The sequence below is a fragment of the Psammomys obesus genome, unplaced genomic scaffold (assembly GCF_907164565.1).
Source record: "Psammomys obesus unplaced genomic scaffold, mPsaObe1.curated_primary_1811, whole genome shotgun sequence".
In the NCBI taxonomy this organism is placed as follows: Eukaryota; Metazoa; Chordata; class Mammalia; order Rodentia; family Muridae; genus Psammomys; species Psammomys obesus.
In genome coordinates this window covers 7,201,521-7,218,761 of record NW_026596158.1, presented here as the reverse complement: position 1 = coordinate 7,218,761, position 17,241 = coordinate 7,201,521, and the positions used below count along the sequence as shown (strand labels likewise).

General features: G+C 41.6%; 1 pseudogene; it reads left to right on the top strand.

The window, feature by feature from the left end:
• The window catches only part of LOC129667211 (uncharacterized protein C2orf78 homolog), a 27,876-nt pseudogene extending 15,503 nt beyond the window's left edge, over positions 1–12,373 (top strand).
• Positions 12,374–17,241: the final 4,868 nt, after the last annotated feature.

Genomic DNA, 17,241 nt, shown 5'->3' with positions numbered 1-17,241 from the left:
AAAGAAAGAAAGAAAGAAAGAAAGAAAGAAAGAAAGAAAGAAAGAAAATTCAAGGCCCATCACACCCTGACATAAAGCAATCTCCCTTTAGCACACCCTGACATAAAGCAATCTCCACACTGCACTGATTCTGGGAACCTAAAGGAAAAGCCTGCTTCTGACAATACCAGCTTGGGAATCATCAGCCTGGGTCTGGAAGAGCTAGGGGTGCTGGAGAAGGAATTGGGATCTAGCACTGAGTTTGCAGACATCACTACACCGAAGGCAGCAGCACCTTCCCCAACTATTCAAAACCCTCATGGACAGACCAGGATCAGGCCCATGAAAGCTTCAGAGTCCTGAGCAGCCCCTCAGTCCAGGTGAGGAAGAATAAGTGTAAAGCCTCCAAGCTGCTTAATGGAGCTCCTCAGGCCAAAATCCAGTGAGGGAGAGGGGGCTGTGGGCAGTGCTGGGGCCAGTGACAGGACTGTTGACAACATGGCAAAGCACTTGGAGGGCAAAGCTACTGAAGCAGCACCAGTAGGCCCAGCAGAGCCAAAGGACACGGGCAAGACAAGACCAAGTATACCAGAAAAAAACAACTCCAAGAAAACAGAGGAGCCTAAGCAGTCAAGGAACAGCGTCAAGACAGAAGAGGAATCCACCATGCCCAAGACCAAGAGGAAGAGGAATCCACCTGAGCTCAGCCACAACAGCTTTAAAAAGCCTCGAACCCATCTCGGCATGTACATGATGGAGTCCGTGCAGGTCTTTCATCCACTGGGGAAGAATGAGAAGAAAACTGGCACATGTTCCCCCGGCCTCTGGGAATCTCCAGCAGCCACAAAGATCCAAGGCCAGGCCCACTCACCACAGCATTGCTGGACAGGACACATGAGGGCGAGGGTCCTGATAAAAAAAATCTAGGCAAGGCTCAGAGAGCAGAGAGAAATGCTCACAAGGGATTTCCAACTTCATCCCAACATGAGCTGCCCTCACCTGGGAATGTCAAGTTAGTACCTCTGCCTTTCCCAACCCTGGACAAGCCTCAGGCCAGACCTATTTCTAGAAAGCCTCTCTCCCTGGCTTCACACAGGCCCACTACAGTTTACTCTGCACAGCCTCATTCTCACAGGGCTCAGCCTACCACACTCGGGCCATGCCAACCACCTCCTGCCAGCACATCTTTGATGGCCTCTGCTAAGCCAGCTCTGCCAAGTTCCACCAGTGGCACACAGTCTAATGTAACCAACCCGATCCAGTCTAGCACTGTGCCTCAGTCAGCTGCCTCAAGGCCTGCACCCTACAGAGCATCATCTCATACTTCACTCCAGAGGATGCTTGTTTCTGCCAGAAACAAGGTGCCATCACCTCCCAAACCTCAAACCCAGTATCTGTTGCAGGACTTTAGCCACCAACCAATTCCATGGAGGAAAGTTGACATTACAGGGACAGTTATCTCACATCCCATCACAAAAGAGCAGAGGCCAGAGAGGGAGGCCATGAAGAGAAGGGCTCAACAGGAGTGAGAGAATTCTGGCAAGTGCACCACTCTTGGGAAACTGAAGCTTTTCCTTCAGGGGGGAGAAGGATATAGAAGTTTCTTGATATTATGGCTATGCAAAGGGAGAGCTGGCCAGATCTTTGCAGCAAAGCGCTTTTCAACGTAGACAAGGAAAGATACACAGATACACATGTATACAACGACAGAAAAGGATATATAAATATTTATAGACACAGATACTTATGTAGGAATATAGAAGACTAGATATAGACAGACAAAATATTTATATCCACATATATTTGAATACTTAGTAAAAGCGCCTTAAAAGTGTTAAGTTGGTTATTTTATTTGTGACTAACAAGTGTCTTCTGATGTTTCTGTTAACTTTGATATTTTAATTTTTATGTTTTCAAAGTACAATATCATATTTTATATGAAATAGAACTCAATAAATACTTATCTAATATTAAATCAATCAAAAACACTATAGCTATATTAAAATTATTCTCCTTGAGTTTTTTTGTTCACCGGACATGGTATATCTTAAAGTACATACTGAATATTAAGCACACTCTCCCTCCATTACCATAGTCATGTAATTTCTCACCGCTCACCACAGCCATGTGCCATCATTTTTTCTGCTAGGCGCTTTGCCTCCAATTTCATGAAACATATACATATAGATTTCACTTATGCAAGTATAATCTAGGACCCACAAATGAAAGAAAATATAGTTAACCAAGTCTGCTTAATTCACATGATAATAACCACTGGACTTTTCCCTGTAAATGGCATAATTTCATTTTTGTATAAATAAGTAATGTTTCATTGTGTTTACACATCACATTTTCTTTATCCCTTTCTCTGTTGTTGACACTGGGCTATTTCCCTAATGTAACTGCCTGGAACTGTCGTGATGGCTATTTCTGGTGTCAACCTGACTACATTAGGAGTTAGCTAAAACTCGCTGTATTACTGGGTACCCCTGTGAGGAATTTTTAATTAAAAAAATATTAAATCATTTGAAGTGGGCTGTGGGCTACCCAACATTAATCTGGCTCTTTTTTTTTTTTTCAGAGGAACTATTAAGAAAATTTATTTATAACTAGGCAAATTGTACAGAAAACACTGGAAATAGGAAAGATATGAGCAACTTTTTTGCTTATTTATTTATTTATTTATTTTCTTTTTTTTTCCCCCATAAGCCCCTCCCTCCTCCCCTGCCGATCCCACCCTCCCTCCCCTTTCTGCATGCATGCCACTCCCCAAGTCCACTGATAGGGGAGGTTCTCCTCTTCTTTCTGATCTTAGTCTATCAGTTCTCATCAAAAGTGGCTGCATTGTCCTCTACTGTGGCCTGGTAAGGCTGCTCCTCACTCAGGGGGAAGTGATCAACGAGCAGGCCAATCAGATTATGTCAGAGGCAGTCCCTCTTCCAATTACTATGTAACCCACTTGGACACTGAACTGACATGGGCTACACCTGTGCAGGGGTTCCAGGTCATCTCCACGAATAGTCCTTGGTTGGAGTATGATTTTCTGGGAAGTTCCCTGTGTTCAAATTATCTTGTTCTGTTGCTCTCCTTGTGGAGTTCCCGTCCCCTCCAGCTCTTACTATTTCCCACTTCTTACATAAAATTCCATTCACTCTGCCCATCAGTTGGCCATCAGGCTCAGCATCTGCTTTGACAGTCTATACTGCAGAAGCTTTCAGAGGACCTTTTTACATAGGACGCCTAAATGAAGACTATGGAAGAAGGAAGCTCTTTGCTCTGTGCCCGATTTCCCTTGCTCTTGCTGGCAAGTCAGTTCCTTCACTTGCATTAGATCCTAGTTCTTTCGGATTCCAGACAGAGTATACTAAAGACCAGCTGAGATAGCTTCATGGATAGACCAACTACTAGACACCAACTGTCTGTTGGTACGCAGCTATTATTGGACTCACCAGTCCATATCCTGTAAGCCATTCTAATAACTCCCTTTTCTATATAGAGATTAAATAGATATATTTTATCAGTTCTGCTCCTCTAGAGAACCTTGACTAGATATTATGGCTATTCAATGGAAGAGCCAAATACAACTGTGCTGCAATCAACACTGACGTGTGAATACGTCTCTAAAATAGTGAATTGAAATCCTACAATTGGGATACAAAGTGAATAAACTGTAATTTAATTTAAAAAATAAATAAATTTTTAAAAAGAAATCCTTTTTGTAAACACCCAGGAGTGGTATTAACTGGGTCATGAAGATTCATTTTTAATTTTGTAAAGAACCTTTATTGTGATTCTGTTGTGTGGTAATACTACAAAGAACACTTGGACACTCTTAAAGCTGAATAGAAATTCTGTGCTGCTGGCTAGCAGCTGCATGGAAACTTGTGCAACTCAGGCAGCCCCAAGCCTCCCTGGCCTTGCTCTTTTAAGCACAAAAACTATATCCTGGATTGACACACTTCAGTTAGCAAGAACGGTCAGCAAGAAGCTGAACTATGGAGGCCAAAAGGCAAGGCCTTTTAGGGACTTTTCTAGATCCTGAAACTAAGGACAAGGTTTCTGATGGATTAGGTCTTTGTTCCCATTTGGGGAGGTGTTGAGGGGCTAATTGCTAAGTTCTAAGGTCAGCATGGTGCCTCCAGCATCACATCTGTTGTGCTAGGTTCTGCAAGCCTGTACAACTCTCATATATGATGTAAAAGTATATATCCTTACCAATGACAGAATGTTTTTTCTTCTGTCTATATTGACGTTATTTGTAATTTCTTGATTTGATTGGTGCTGTTCTGACTAGGGTGACATATACCCTCAATATACCCTTCGTACTTCTTAGATGACCAATGAGGTTGAACATGATTTTTGTGTCATTGTGACCAGGTGAGCTTCATCTTTTGTGAACTATCTTTTAATTTGTGAACCCAGTTATAAATTAGGTTGCTGTTCGTTAAATTTTTAGTTCCTTGCACTCTAGATATTAAACCTCTTTCTACCACAGGTAGAGGCATAAAGACTTTCTTCTTTTTCTCTGGACTGCCTCTTCACTGATTGTTTCTATGGCAAAAGCATTTTGAGTTCTTGAGGTTCTACTTGGTAATGGTTGGTGTCATCTCCTGAATGACAGAGGTTCTTATCAGTCTTTGTTTGGCCCTGGATTTGAAGTGCTTTCTTTACTTTTTCCTCTAACAGTTTCAAATATTACATTAAATTCTCAGGAGCCCTTGAGTTTTATACAGAGTAAGAGATAGGAATCTAGTTTCATTCTTCTGCAAGTGAAACATCAAACTTTTCCCAGCAACAATTGTTAACAATTCTGCCTTTTCTGCAAGGTCTATGCTTGCTATTTTTGTCAAAAAATTAGTTGGCTGTTTGTAAGTTTGCATCACAGTCTTCTACTCTGACCATTAATGTATGTGTCTGCTTCTGGGCCAGTTCTATGTTGATTGTTACTGTCACTTTGTAATATTACTTTATGTCACAAATGGTTATAGCGCCAGCATTAACATTTTTGCCCAGTATTAGGGTATCTGGGTTACTTTGTGTACTGATATGAATGTTCAGAGTTTTGAGGATTTTTTTTCCCTACACTTGGAAAGAAGTTTCTATTTTGTGGAGATTACTGTTCAGTTTGCAACTGACTTAACAGCCATTTTCAGAGTGTTAATTCTTGCCATCATAAGCATGGCATGGGCTTTAGTCTTCTAGTATCTTCTATACAGTTAGTTTAGTGGCCATGATTAAATCTTGCTGGTTTCTATAATGGGAAGTTTACTTAAGTTATGGCAGGGAACTTGCTATCTACAGTTTAATAGGTTGCAAGTTGTCTTTCAGAGCATGAAATATATTATTCCAAGCCCTCCTGACTTTTCAATGTTGTTATTCTGATGGCGCTCCCTTTATATACCACTAGCCATTTCTCTCTTGCATCTTTCAATGTCACATTTGTTTTATGTAGTTAGTGCTTTGAATATATGGTTACATGGAGATAAGATGTTCACTGAATCTCTGCTTGGTGTTCAAAATAATAAATACCTCCTGTACATAACCAGAAATCTCTTCTCCAAGATTTGAAGCAGTTTATTATGATTTTGTTGGAAATGCCTTGAGAATAAAATTCTTGCTCTTTTTCTATGCTCCAAATTCAGAGTTGGTGTCTAGGTTTGGTTTCTATAGCTGTGATAAAGACTCTGATTGTAGTGCCTAGTTTTATGTCAACCTCACACAAGCTAAAGTCATCTGAGAGGAGGGAACCTCACTCAATTAAGAAAATGCCTCCATACAATCCGGCTGTAGGAAAGCTATAGTGTATTTTCTTAATTAGTGATTGATGGGGAGGGCCTAGCCCACTGTTGTTAAGCACATAGCCTGGGATGCTGGTCTTGGGTTTTCTTTGAAATCAGGCTGAGCCAGCCATGAAGAGCAAGCCAATAAGCAGCCCTCCTCCAAGGCCTCTGCATCAGCTCCTGCCTCCAGGTCCTTGCCCTGACTTCTTTCAGTAGCACACTATGATGTGGAAGTGTGAGCCTAATAAACCCTTTACCCGCCAACTTGCTTTTAGTCATGGTATTTCAGCATAGCAATAGCAACCTAAACTAAGACAGAAATTGGTACCAGAATCATGGGGTATTGCTGTGACGTACATGACCATGTTGTTTTGTGAAAGGACTTTGGAACTTTGGGCTAGAAAGGCCATTGGGTGTTGGGTGCTCAGCTAGCTGTTCTGTGGGAGCTTAGAAAATAAGAATGTTGAGAGCAGTATAGTCTATAGAGGACTGGTTTGTGAAGTTTTAGAGGGAAATAAGGACTCTGCCAGGCCATTTGTATGAAGAATCTGTAATGTCTAGTCAGCCAAAACTGAAGAATCACTTACTATCATTAACAAGAGACCAAAACCACTAGAGTAAAACCTTTCTTCTACTGGAACAATTGATGCCGGTTATCTGGAACTGAGAAATTAGAATTAAATTAACAAGAGGCTAACATTATTGAGGTGAAATCTCTGGGTAAGTGTATCCTCAGAGTCAGCACACAGAAACTGTCTTCCAGAGGCAACCAAGTTCATAGCTCATGCTAGCAGCCAAACTTAGTAGTGTAAGAGTCTCCTGAGGTACTGGTTTTGAAAGCATGAAGTGGCCCTTGAGAAAAGTTAAGGCTCTGCAAAATGAAGACAGGCCAGAAGAAGCTATTGATGGAAGCACAGCACGCTTGCATCAGAAGACCCTAGCATCTTAGATGCCAGAATCACCACAAAAACAGCAATAGCAGTGAGGTGGAGCTTGCTGAGCTTAGAAGACAAGTTATGTGTGATTCAGATGGCAGAGCCAGAGGAGTGATCCAAGCCCTTTGGAATCAATAGATTCCCAAACATTAGACATCATGTTACTTACACAGATGGGAGTTTGCTTTTGCTCTGATCTGGTTGTGACTGTACCCTTCTACTAATTTTTTTACTCTTGAAGTAAGAAAGTAATTTATTTTTAATTTTACAGGAGCCCACAGTTGAGACTTTAAACTTTTAAATATATTTGAATTTTACAAAGACATTGGGTTTTACAAGAAAGTTTGGATATTTTAAAGAGACTTTTAACTTTTGGATTTGTAAGGACTGTGGAACTCTTAAAATTTGAAATATTTTATATTGTGACATTCATATTAATGTGAGATCTTGGAAATGAAAAAGAAAGGAGAGGTTATAGCTTTACAATAATGTGTGTGTGTGTGTGTGTGTGTGTGTGTGTGTGTGTGTGTGTCAAGATGACAAAGGGTCAACTGAGTTGGCTAGTATTATGTCAACTTGACACAAGCTAAAGTCATCTGAGAGGAGGATCCTCCAAGTTCCTGGCCTGACATCCTTCAATGATAGACTGTGATGTGGAAGTGTAAGCCAAATAAACCCATTCCTCCCCAACTTGCTTTTGGTCATGGTGTTTCTTCATAGAAAAAATTACCCCAACTAAGACGATGATCAAAAGCAGCTTTGGGAGAAAAGGGTTTATCTCATTTTTGCAGCTCACAGTCCATCACTGAAAGAAGCCACATCAAAGGAACTCAAGGCAGGAACCTGGAAGCAGAAACTGAAACAAAGATCACAGGGAATGCTGCTTACTAGCTTACTCAATGTGCTGCACTGTAACATCCAGGACCACCAGACAAGGAGCAGCACTGCCCATAGTGAGCTCTTCCTGCCCACATCAGCCATTAATCAAGAAAATACCCCATGGACATGTCTAAAGCCAGTCACCGTTGAGGTTTCTCTTCCTTAATAACTTTTATTTGTACCAAGTTGACATAAGCCTAACAAAGCCAATAATTGTTTTATAACATCCCATAGACCTCCAATGTCCTATTTGCACTAACTTATAGACCTCAAACTTTCTGCTTTACTATCCCATGGAACCCAAATGTTTTGTTTTAATCATCCCACCAACTTCATCATGGTCTGGAAGTCTCACTTCCTCCCATCCTCAAGCCCTGATATAGTGATCTTCCTTGGCACATTCTCCTGCTGAGGCTTTCCAAGGAGATTTTTGCTTGGTTTAGTTGTTATTCCCTAATTCTCTTTATCGAGTTGCATTTTCATATCCTCTGTTAACCTCCTTTTTCATTCAGTTGTTTGTTTCTGTCTCTTTATTGAGAAGTTATTTAGGTCCTCTTGGAGTTCTTCAGACATAGAAGCATTATTTTGAATTCTTTGAGATTTCATCTAATTCATTATAACTAGAGGGCATTATTGTGTGAATAGTAATTTTGAAGGTGTCATGTTGCCATAGCATTCAGACTAATCCCATCTGACCCTGTGTTTCACAGTATCACGAGCCAGGATGAAAGAGATTCTTTCACTTTCTGCTTAAAATCCTTTCCCCTTTACACTTAGCTGGCAGGACAGATACCATGATCATGAAGGAAGATCATCATCACATTGGTTTTTTTCCCTTCTACACTGAACACCAATTTGTTGCATTAACTTTTCCTGGGGGAGAATAGGGCACCTCTTAAAAACCAAAGTAAGGATTCCTTCCACTGAAGTTCAATTGTTCAGCCAATGAATTTATTTATAAATAAGAGCATGGGTGACCACAAAATAGTTTCATCACTACAAAGTTCCACTCTATCATGGATGCTGGCCTCATGGAAGCTACATCATGCAGTCCTAATTTCAGTTAACCTTCCAATTCTATGTACTCCAACATCACCAAAGATCACTGGTAGTTAGAGTATGAGGTCAGAAGAGAATAATGGCTGAAATCCCAGATGAGAGTCTTATGGTTCTTTCTTCCTTCTACCACAGAGTGCTAACAATTCCATTATCATTATCATACACCTAGCTATTGCTATACTGTTATGTTCTATTAGTTGCCACGGCTACCAGAACAAAGTAATCTGTTCTCAAAAATGGCAACGAGACAATCATATTAAGCCATAGCAGGACAGAGCAAGTCTATTAAATTGACACTGGGTATTAAATAAAGGAGGAACAATTTGAAGAACAGAGAGCTGAATGGGAGATGGTGTTTGTTTGTTGAAGCCTAAATGTCCTTCTCAGACTCCCAAATACCTGTTACACCCCTGAGCAGCTCTTTGTGAGGCCAAGTCAGTTGGTACTAGTCCTGTCAGTTGGTGGTCCTTCAGAGCCTGGACTGCAAATGCCTTTTTTTGCCTGTGAGTAATTCTCTGTGGGGTTAAGGTCAGGTCATAGATACTGTTCCCATTGGTGATCAGTCCTTCATCATTTAGGTCACAGATACGATTGTCATTACCAGGTGGTTCTTCAGAATTCTGGTTGTGAATATCAGCCCTGCCTCTGGGTAGTCCTTCCCATGTCACTGAGAACCTTCATCTGTGTTTCCTTGAAGAATCTGTCTCTTACCAGGTTTCTACCTCACTGAATACCCCAGCACTGAGATGCAGGGCTCCTTTCCTGTAAAATCTAGATACTTTGTTGACCAGGTCTCAACCCACAGTCACATTACTCATTGCCCCCAATTTAACAAGAAAATAGTTCATTGAGAGTCTGGAGCTGGCAAGCCTCTGACTCAGTGGGAGAGTTTTTGAAATTGTGTGTCTTGAGGGGCAGGAGAGATGGCTCTGTGATTAAGAATGCTTGCTCCACCATTGTGAGGACATCTCACAAATCCAGTTGTATCCTGATTCAAAAACCAAATAATAACACAATAAATAAAAACATTTGGCTGGGCAGTGATGGTGCATGCCTTTAATCCTAGCACTCAGGAGGCAAAGGCAGACAGAGCTCTGTAAGTTTGAGGCTAGCCTAAAATATAGCATGAGTTTTTTAACAGCCAAGGCTACACAGAGAAACCCTGTCTCAAGAAAAAAATCATGGTCAATCTCCCTAATACACAGAAAGTAAAATTCTCAATAAACAGGCAAACCAAATTTAATGATATGTCAAAAAGATTATCCACCATTATCAAACTGTCTTCACTTCAAAGATACAAGGTTGTTTCAACATATGCAAAACAATGTCAAAATAAAACATCCATTTATGATTTTTAAAAAATACTTAAGAGCCTAGAACTAAAAGGAATATATCTCAACATAAATAAAGGTTATAAAAGTATACTAAATAGGAAAAATTGTTTTTTCACTAAAATCACCACTTTGATGAGATTGCCTACATTGTTCATTCTTTTTCTTTTTTAACTTATTTATTTTTATTAATTACAGTTTATTCACTTTGTATCCCCCCATAAGACCCTCCCTCCTCCTCTCCCGGTCCCATCCTCCCTTCCCCTTCTTCACACATGCCCCTCCCCAAGTCCACTGATAGGGGAGGTCCTCCTCTCCTTCCTTCTGACCTTAGTCTATCAGATCACATCAGGAATGGCTGCATTGTCATCTTCTGTGGCCTGGTAAGGCTGCTCTCCCCTCAGGGGGAGGTGATCAAAGAACAGGCCAATCAGATTATGTCAGAGGCAGTCCCTCTTCCCATTACTATGTAACCCACTTGGACACTAAACTGTCATGGGCTACATCTGTGCAGGGGTTCTAGGTTATCTCCATACCTGCTACTCGGTTGGAGTATGAGTCTCTGGGAAGACCCCTGTGTTCAAATTTTCTGGTTCTGTTGCTCTCCTTGTGGGTTTCCTGTCCTCTTCAGATCTTACTATTTCCCACTTCTTACATAACATTCTTTTTTCAATATAGCACGTGAAGCTTTAAAACACTAAGAAAAGAAAATATAATAAAATTAACAGAAAGGGAGGAGTCTGACCCTGCTTTCAGTTAGCATGATAGCTATGTAGGAGGTAAAAACTATACCAGGAAGCTCTCAGAACTGATAAATATTTTCAGCAAAGAAGACATAAAATCAACATGCAAAATATGTAATCTTTCTATATGCCAGGAGTAAACATACTAAGCATCAAATCAGAAAAACAATCCAATTTACACAGCAATAAACAACAAAATACCATGGTGTAAATGTACTCAATTGCCCGTTGCTATGCCAAGTGTCACATGTGTTGGTAAGCTAATTAGTCCCAGAAGAGGAGAAAAAAGCACATTGACCCGTCAGGATGTGAAAGCCCAAAGACTGCACATGGCCAAAGCCCTGCTAGCCCTGAGTCAAGGAATCCAAAGTAGTAGATACTGCATCTCTGTGTCAGACACACCCTTGAGAGTCTCTTCCAGGCAGTGGCAAGTCCTATAAAAATTTGCAAAACACCATGCATTTTCAAATTCCTTCTTCTGTGCTCATCAACTAAAGGGCAATAAAAAGGCCTTGCATAAGCAGGGACCTCCAGGTCAGATATGTGGGAAAGCACTAACCTTCCATAGTCTAAGGAAATGCACAGGATTCTACAGTACTGGCCTAATGGTGTCAGGTTTGGATTTTTTCTTTAATCATGAGCATTTTGTTTATCTTTCTGAGACTATAATGTGTAATACTAGAGAACCAATAATCTTACAGAGACCATCCACAAGCCCGTGGATTTACATATCACAATGTACTTTTGCTGCCTTCTAGATAAGGTATTTGATTTTATATTACCACACAGTTGTATATAGCTCTCCAACTGTAACATCCTTTTCAGTTATGCAAAGCAAAAATTTTAATTTTAGTATGAAAGCTATTCATGTATATAATATGTGCTGATAAAAATATAAACAGTACTGGAGAGATGGCTCAGAAGTTGAGAGCACTGGTTGCTCTTGGAAAGGACCTGGGTTCAGTTCCCAGCACCTGTGTGGCAACTCACAACTCTGTAAGTCAATTTTCAAGGGATCCAACATCCTCTTTTGGCCTCGATGGGCACCAGGTACATACATGGTACACTTGCATACATGCAGTAAAAACACTCTAAAAACATTCCAAATGTGTGTTTATGGGAATGTGTGGTGTGTATAAATAAATTATATTTGTTTATATATATATATTATATATATATAATATATATATTATATATATAATATATATATAAATAAATTATATATATATAAGCACACACACACACCATACAAACACACAAAGAAAAAGGTAAATAGCAGAGATAATATGTCTGATCTCATTTTCTAGCTCATGGTTCTTATTCCAGGTCAGGCCAACCCCCTGATTTGGGTTTATGGCAGGTATGATGACTGGCAGAGACAAAAAAAGCACTGCTCATCTCATAAGCTACAAAGCAAGGAAAGTCAGGAAGGGGCCAGAGTCCCACATTCCTCTTTATAACCTAACTTCTCCCATGTCCCCACATCCTAAAGGTTCCAGTACCTCCCAGAAGTGTCCTCCCACCAAAGACCAAGCCTTTTAGACATGGGCCTTAGAGAGACATTCAAGACCCAGATCATTGCACCTGAGCATTCAGCCTTCCCCATCCACTTCCCGACCAGCTGCCAAAACATTCCTCATCTGCCGTCAGCCCATAAGTATATCTAATGAAAGTGACAGGTATGTGAGCCTCCCTCAGACCAACACACACACACACACACACACACACACACACACACACACACACACCCATGGGTGGTCAGCACTCAAACTAAACCCTGTTACTGCCCTTGCTGTTGAACTATCTCTGACTTTCTATACTTGATACTTCAATTGTCATCTCTCAACTTGTTTTCTCACAGTGATGACAAAAATACAGGGCCTAAGAAAGAAAAGGAACACTGGGTGTTCTTCTGCCAGCTCTGCTTTCTCCTTTTCTCGTCACTGGATCCCAGAGAACATAAATGGACATTCAGGTGACATTGGGAGCAACTTTTTAAACATCTATCTTCCAACTTCCTTATCTCTTAACTAGGAGGTTAAAAAAGATCTACTGGATACCCTTTGAGAGTGTGTCTGTCTTAGATCTCAGACTTTGATCCATCACAGAGCTTTATCGCTTCCTGTTAGCGCCAGTTCAGAATTCATGTACTGAAAATGAATATCATTGATTGCCATCCAGGAATACGGTCAACAGGGTGTGATTTTCTCTGATCAATGTTACTGACCCACTGCCTAATTAAAGAGAAAGAAGGGACTCTGACCACAACAATGAATTTATGTGCAGCTCTCCTGCCTCTTGGGGCTGGCTCTCTGCTGGGGTTCAGCATTAACAGTGCACCACATTGTAAGAACCACGAGAAATTCTTGTGATCTCTGTGACTCAAGAAGAGCGTACATCTCCAAGGAAGGGAGAGAACACTATGAAAACTACGGTGCTTGGAACAGACAGAACTCAGCAAGCCTGCCTCAGCCAGGCAAGTCAAAGAGGACATTTCAGGAAGTGCCAAGCAGGGGTGAGATCCCCACACTGTGTCCCTCACATACTGCCTTCCTGCAACCCTTTATGGGGATCTTTCATGGGTAGGGTCCAGTTCAACTGGACCATTCCCAAAATGAAAGGAAAAAAAAAAAACAAATTGTCCCAAGTTGCATCCAACTGAGATAAGTGAAGCTCCGATGAGCTCTGTCTTACTCAGATGGAATGCTAACTTCTCTTTAGTTAGGAGGGAAAGAGTGGAACCAGTATATGTAGTTAGTCTGATCTTCAACCCAATTCACCCTCAATTTTGATCTTTACTTACTACCCTGTTCCCTTCACATCCTGACTCTTTCATTGACACAGGCTACAGATTTACCATGTGACATGCCAGGGTTTGTTTATTACCCTCTCCAGACACATTTGCATTTCAGAAGGACCTTGAAGAAAGCCTCCAGTAACTCTGTCTTCTGGAAGGACTCTCCTCTATGTTGTTGGGATCTTGGATCTTGCAGTTCCCTAGAACAATAGCTTGTTTGTTACTACACTGATGAGGATAGGGAATCTGGCATTTTATGGTGTTCCCTGGAATCACACCACTTAGGAATCTACCTGAGCATAGGCCAGCTGCTCAGTGACTGATGCCTGAACCCCACCTCGAGCTTCAGCACTGTCATCCCCTTACCTTAAGACTCTCTCACACAAACTTGTCTTCCATGGTGATAGAAAATTAAAATCCCAGCCTAAATTGCATCATACAGACACAAGTGCCAAGCAGATAAATAATAAAAATTGGTAGCAATTTCCCTCAGTGACTCCACTCACTCTAATTTCTGCCTGATACAGGAAAATGATACCAGCACCTTAAACTCATGAAGTCACAGAATGTTCAATAGTGATCACATATACTGCTCAAGGCAGAGACACTCTGCAGATATGATTGTCTCTCAATGGTGATAACAAGAGTCACTGGATGGAAAATTCTTTCATAGAAAAGGGGAAGAATGATACCTTCAAAAATAAACAAAGCCAGAGTGACCAGTCAAGCCCCATGCATTCATCACAACGGCCCTGCGTCAGACTCACTACAATTTACCTGTGCATCCTGTCCTCTGGCATGGATGGCTTCCTGCCCTTCCACCCCCTTGAGCAGCCACCAAGTCATCTGCAGTGTCGTCTGCAGCCACACCTCTTTTCCTCCTTTCTCTCTCCCTTTAATTACTGTCTCATTCAAGCCACCTGGCTCTGCTGAAGTGTTAAATCAAAATTCAGCTACAGTATTCACAAATAAATAACTCAATAAATAAATTGAAGTCCCCAGCTCCTACTCAAAAGGACCAGCTGTGAGAAGTCCTGGGTAAACCTGATTTTTAACAGGCATGGAGGGAAATCACTCCCTGATTCTGGAAGAACGCACCAGCCCTGTTTCATTCCTGATGTTACAACAGTGTCATCTAGTGGGCAACTAAAGCATCATTCTGAAAACCCCTGAAGCTATATGCTAGCAAGTATTTCTCCAAGCTGTCCACTTCTATGTCCAAGATCTCCAGGGAGAGAACTCAGGGCTGGCAGAAGATAATTGAGAGGCTGAGGCAGGAAGATCACAACCTCAAGGCTAGCCTGGGCAACCTACCTTGGGCTCAAAATAAAAACCAAAAGGGAGGGTAGAGTTCAGCTCAGTAGCAGAACACTTGCCTAGTACATGTAAGCTGCTAGGGTCAATCTCACATATAACTGTTTGTCAGACTAAGAAGAAAGTGTATCTGTGATCTTGGGTGGATTTATGCTAAATATTATTGTTCTAACTTTATACATGCAGCCATCACCAGGGAGAACAAAGAGCAACGTCTTCAGCTCTTTTTCTGCAACATTTGTTCACCTACTAAGTCCATCTTTTCCTCAAAGCTTTTTGTTGCAATTACTACAGTATCTTATAGATCTTTTCTTCCAGTTCAGGCATCTAGGACATCCACAGCTCTTTCCTATCCTGGTCTAACCTGCAGTTTTCTATTTCTGATACCATTTTTTTCTCTCCTGGTATAACCTGAAGTTTCCTACTTTTGATAACACTGCTCTCTCCTGGTCTAATCTGAAGTTTTCTGCTTCTGATGGCATTGTTCTTTCCTGGTCTAACTTGCACTTTCCTGTTTCTGATGGCATTGCTCATTCAGAATCTAACCTACAGTTTCCTGCTTCTACATCTTTTTTTCTACATTGCTTTTGCATATATTCTTCTATACTGCTTTTAGAATTTAACCTGCATGTTGCACATTAAAGAACAGAAGAGGCAAGAGAAGCTAAAGGTATGTCCACCTCTCAGAAAGCACATGCCTTTTAAACTATTGTAAGCAGCTGTGCTGAGGGGCTCTCTTCTTCCAGAACTAGGCTTAAGTGGCTCCAGGTCTATGGTGGCTTGAAGGGGAGGTAGGTCTCTTCATCCATAACTGTTAGGATCAGTGAGTAAAGAAACTGGCTGCCAAGCCTGACTACCTGAGTTCAACATCCTAAACTCACATACTAGAAGGAAAGAACTAACTATTGTAAGTTGTCTTCTGACCTCCACATACATGCTATGGTGCACACACAAACACAAAAAGTAACCAACCAACCTGAGGAATGCTGATGCCACTGTGTCCATATTCTCCTCTATCCAACACCTCCAACTCCACTTGCCAGTCCTCTGTAATGAGACCAGTATTTGGATCAAGCGCAGTGGGGCCAGGAAGTTCTAGTCTTGTGCCTTGTATTTCTGAGGGCACTGATAAAGCTGGATACCATCCGTCAGGCAGCGTTATCTTACAGAGTGCTCCGAGCCAGCCTATGGAACAAACACAGGAAAATCCCCAATACAAGATCCACACGGACCCAGAATCCAAAGTGTCTTGAAAAACCTTCAGATTTCAGATCAATTTCCAGTTTTAAGCTTTCAGATTAGGATTGTCCAATCAACAATTCCATGTCAATCTTTCCCAAATCCAGAAAATTCCAAAGTATGAGACACTTCTGAAGCCATTAGATAAATGGATCTCATTCAGTTATGGAACAAATTGTTTGAATCTGCAATGTCTCCCAGAAGTTCCTGTTTTGAGCACTTATTTCCCTAGCTGGTGGTGCTATTTGAGAAGGCTATGGAACTTTAAGGAAGCCCAGCCTTCCTGGCAGAAAGGGATAATTAGGAGTGGCCCTTAAGGTTATAGCCCAGACATGGTTCTGGCCACTCTGTTTTCCCTGGTCAGCCATGACATGGGCAGCCACTGCCACACACTCCCACTGCCATGGACTGAGCCACTCCACCATGCTTTCCCTGCTGTGATACACTGCAGAGCTCTGAAGTGAGCCAAAATAAACTTCTCGTCCCTTGTTTCTGTCAGGGATTGTATCACAGCAGCAAGAAACTAAGGGGCTGGTGAGATGGTTCAGTGTGTGTGCTGGCTAGTTTTGTGTCAACTTGAAACAAGAAAGAGTGATCTGAGGGCAGGGAGTCTCAACTGAGAAAATGCCTCCAGAAGACTGAGCTGTACCCAAAACTGCAGGGCATTTTCTAAAGCAGTGATTGATGTGGGAGAGCCCAGTCCAATGTAGACAGTGCCACCCCTGGACTAGTGGACCGAGGGTCTGTAAGAAAATAGGCTGAGTCAGGCTGCAGAAATGGAACAGCAGTTTAAAGCACTGGTTGTTCATCCAGAGCTTCTGAGTTCAATTCCCAGCAACCACATGGTGGCTCACAACCATCCGTAATGGGATCTGATTCCTTCTTCTGGCATGTGTTAAGAGAAAGCACTCAAGCCAGACACGGTGGTACAAGCCTTTAATCCCAGCACTCTGGGAGGCAAAGGCAGAAGAATCCCTTCAAGTTTGAGGCCAGCCTGGTCTACAGACTGAGTCTAGGACAGCCAAGGCTACACAAGAAACCCTGTCTCAAAATATAAAACACAAAAGAGAGAGAGAAAGAACTCACATACATAAAATACATAATTTTTTAAGAGGCTGAGCAACAATGTACACCACTCCTTAATGGTCTCTGCATCAGCTCCTCCTTCTGTCCCAGTCTTGGCTT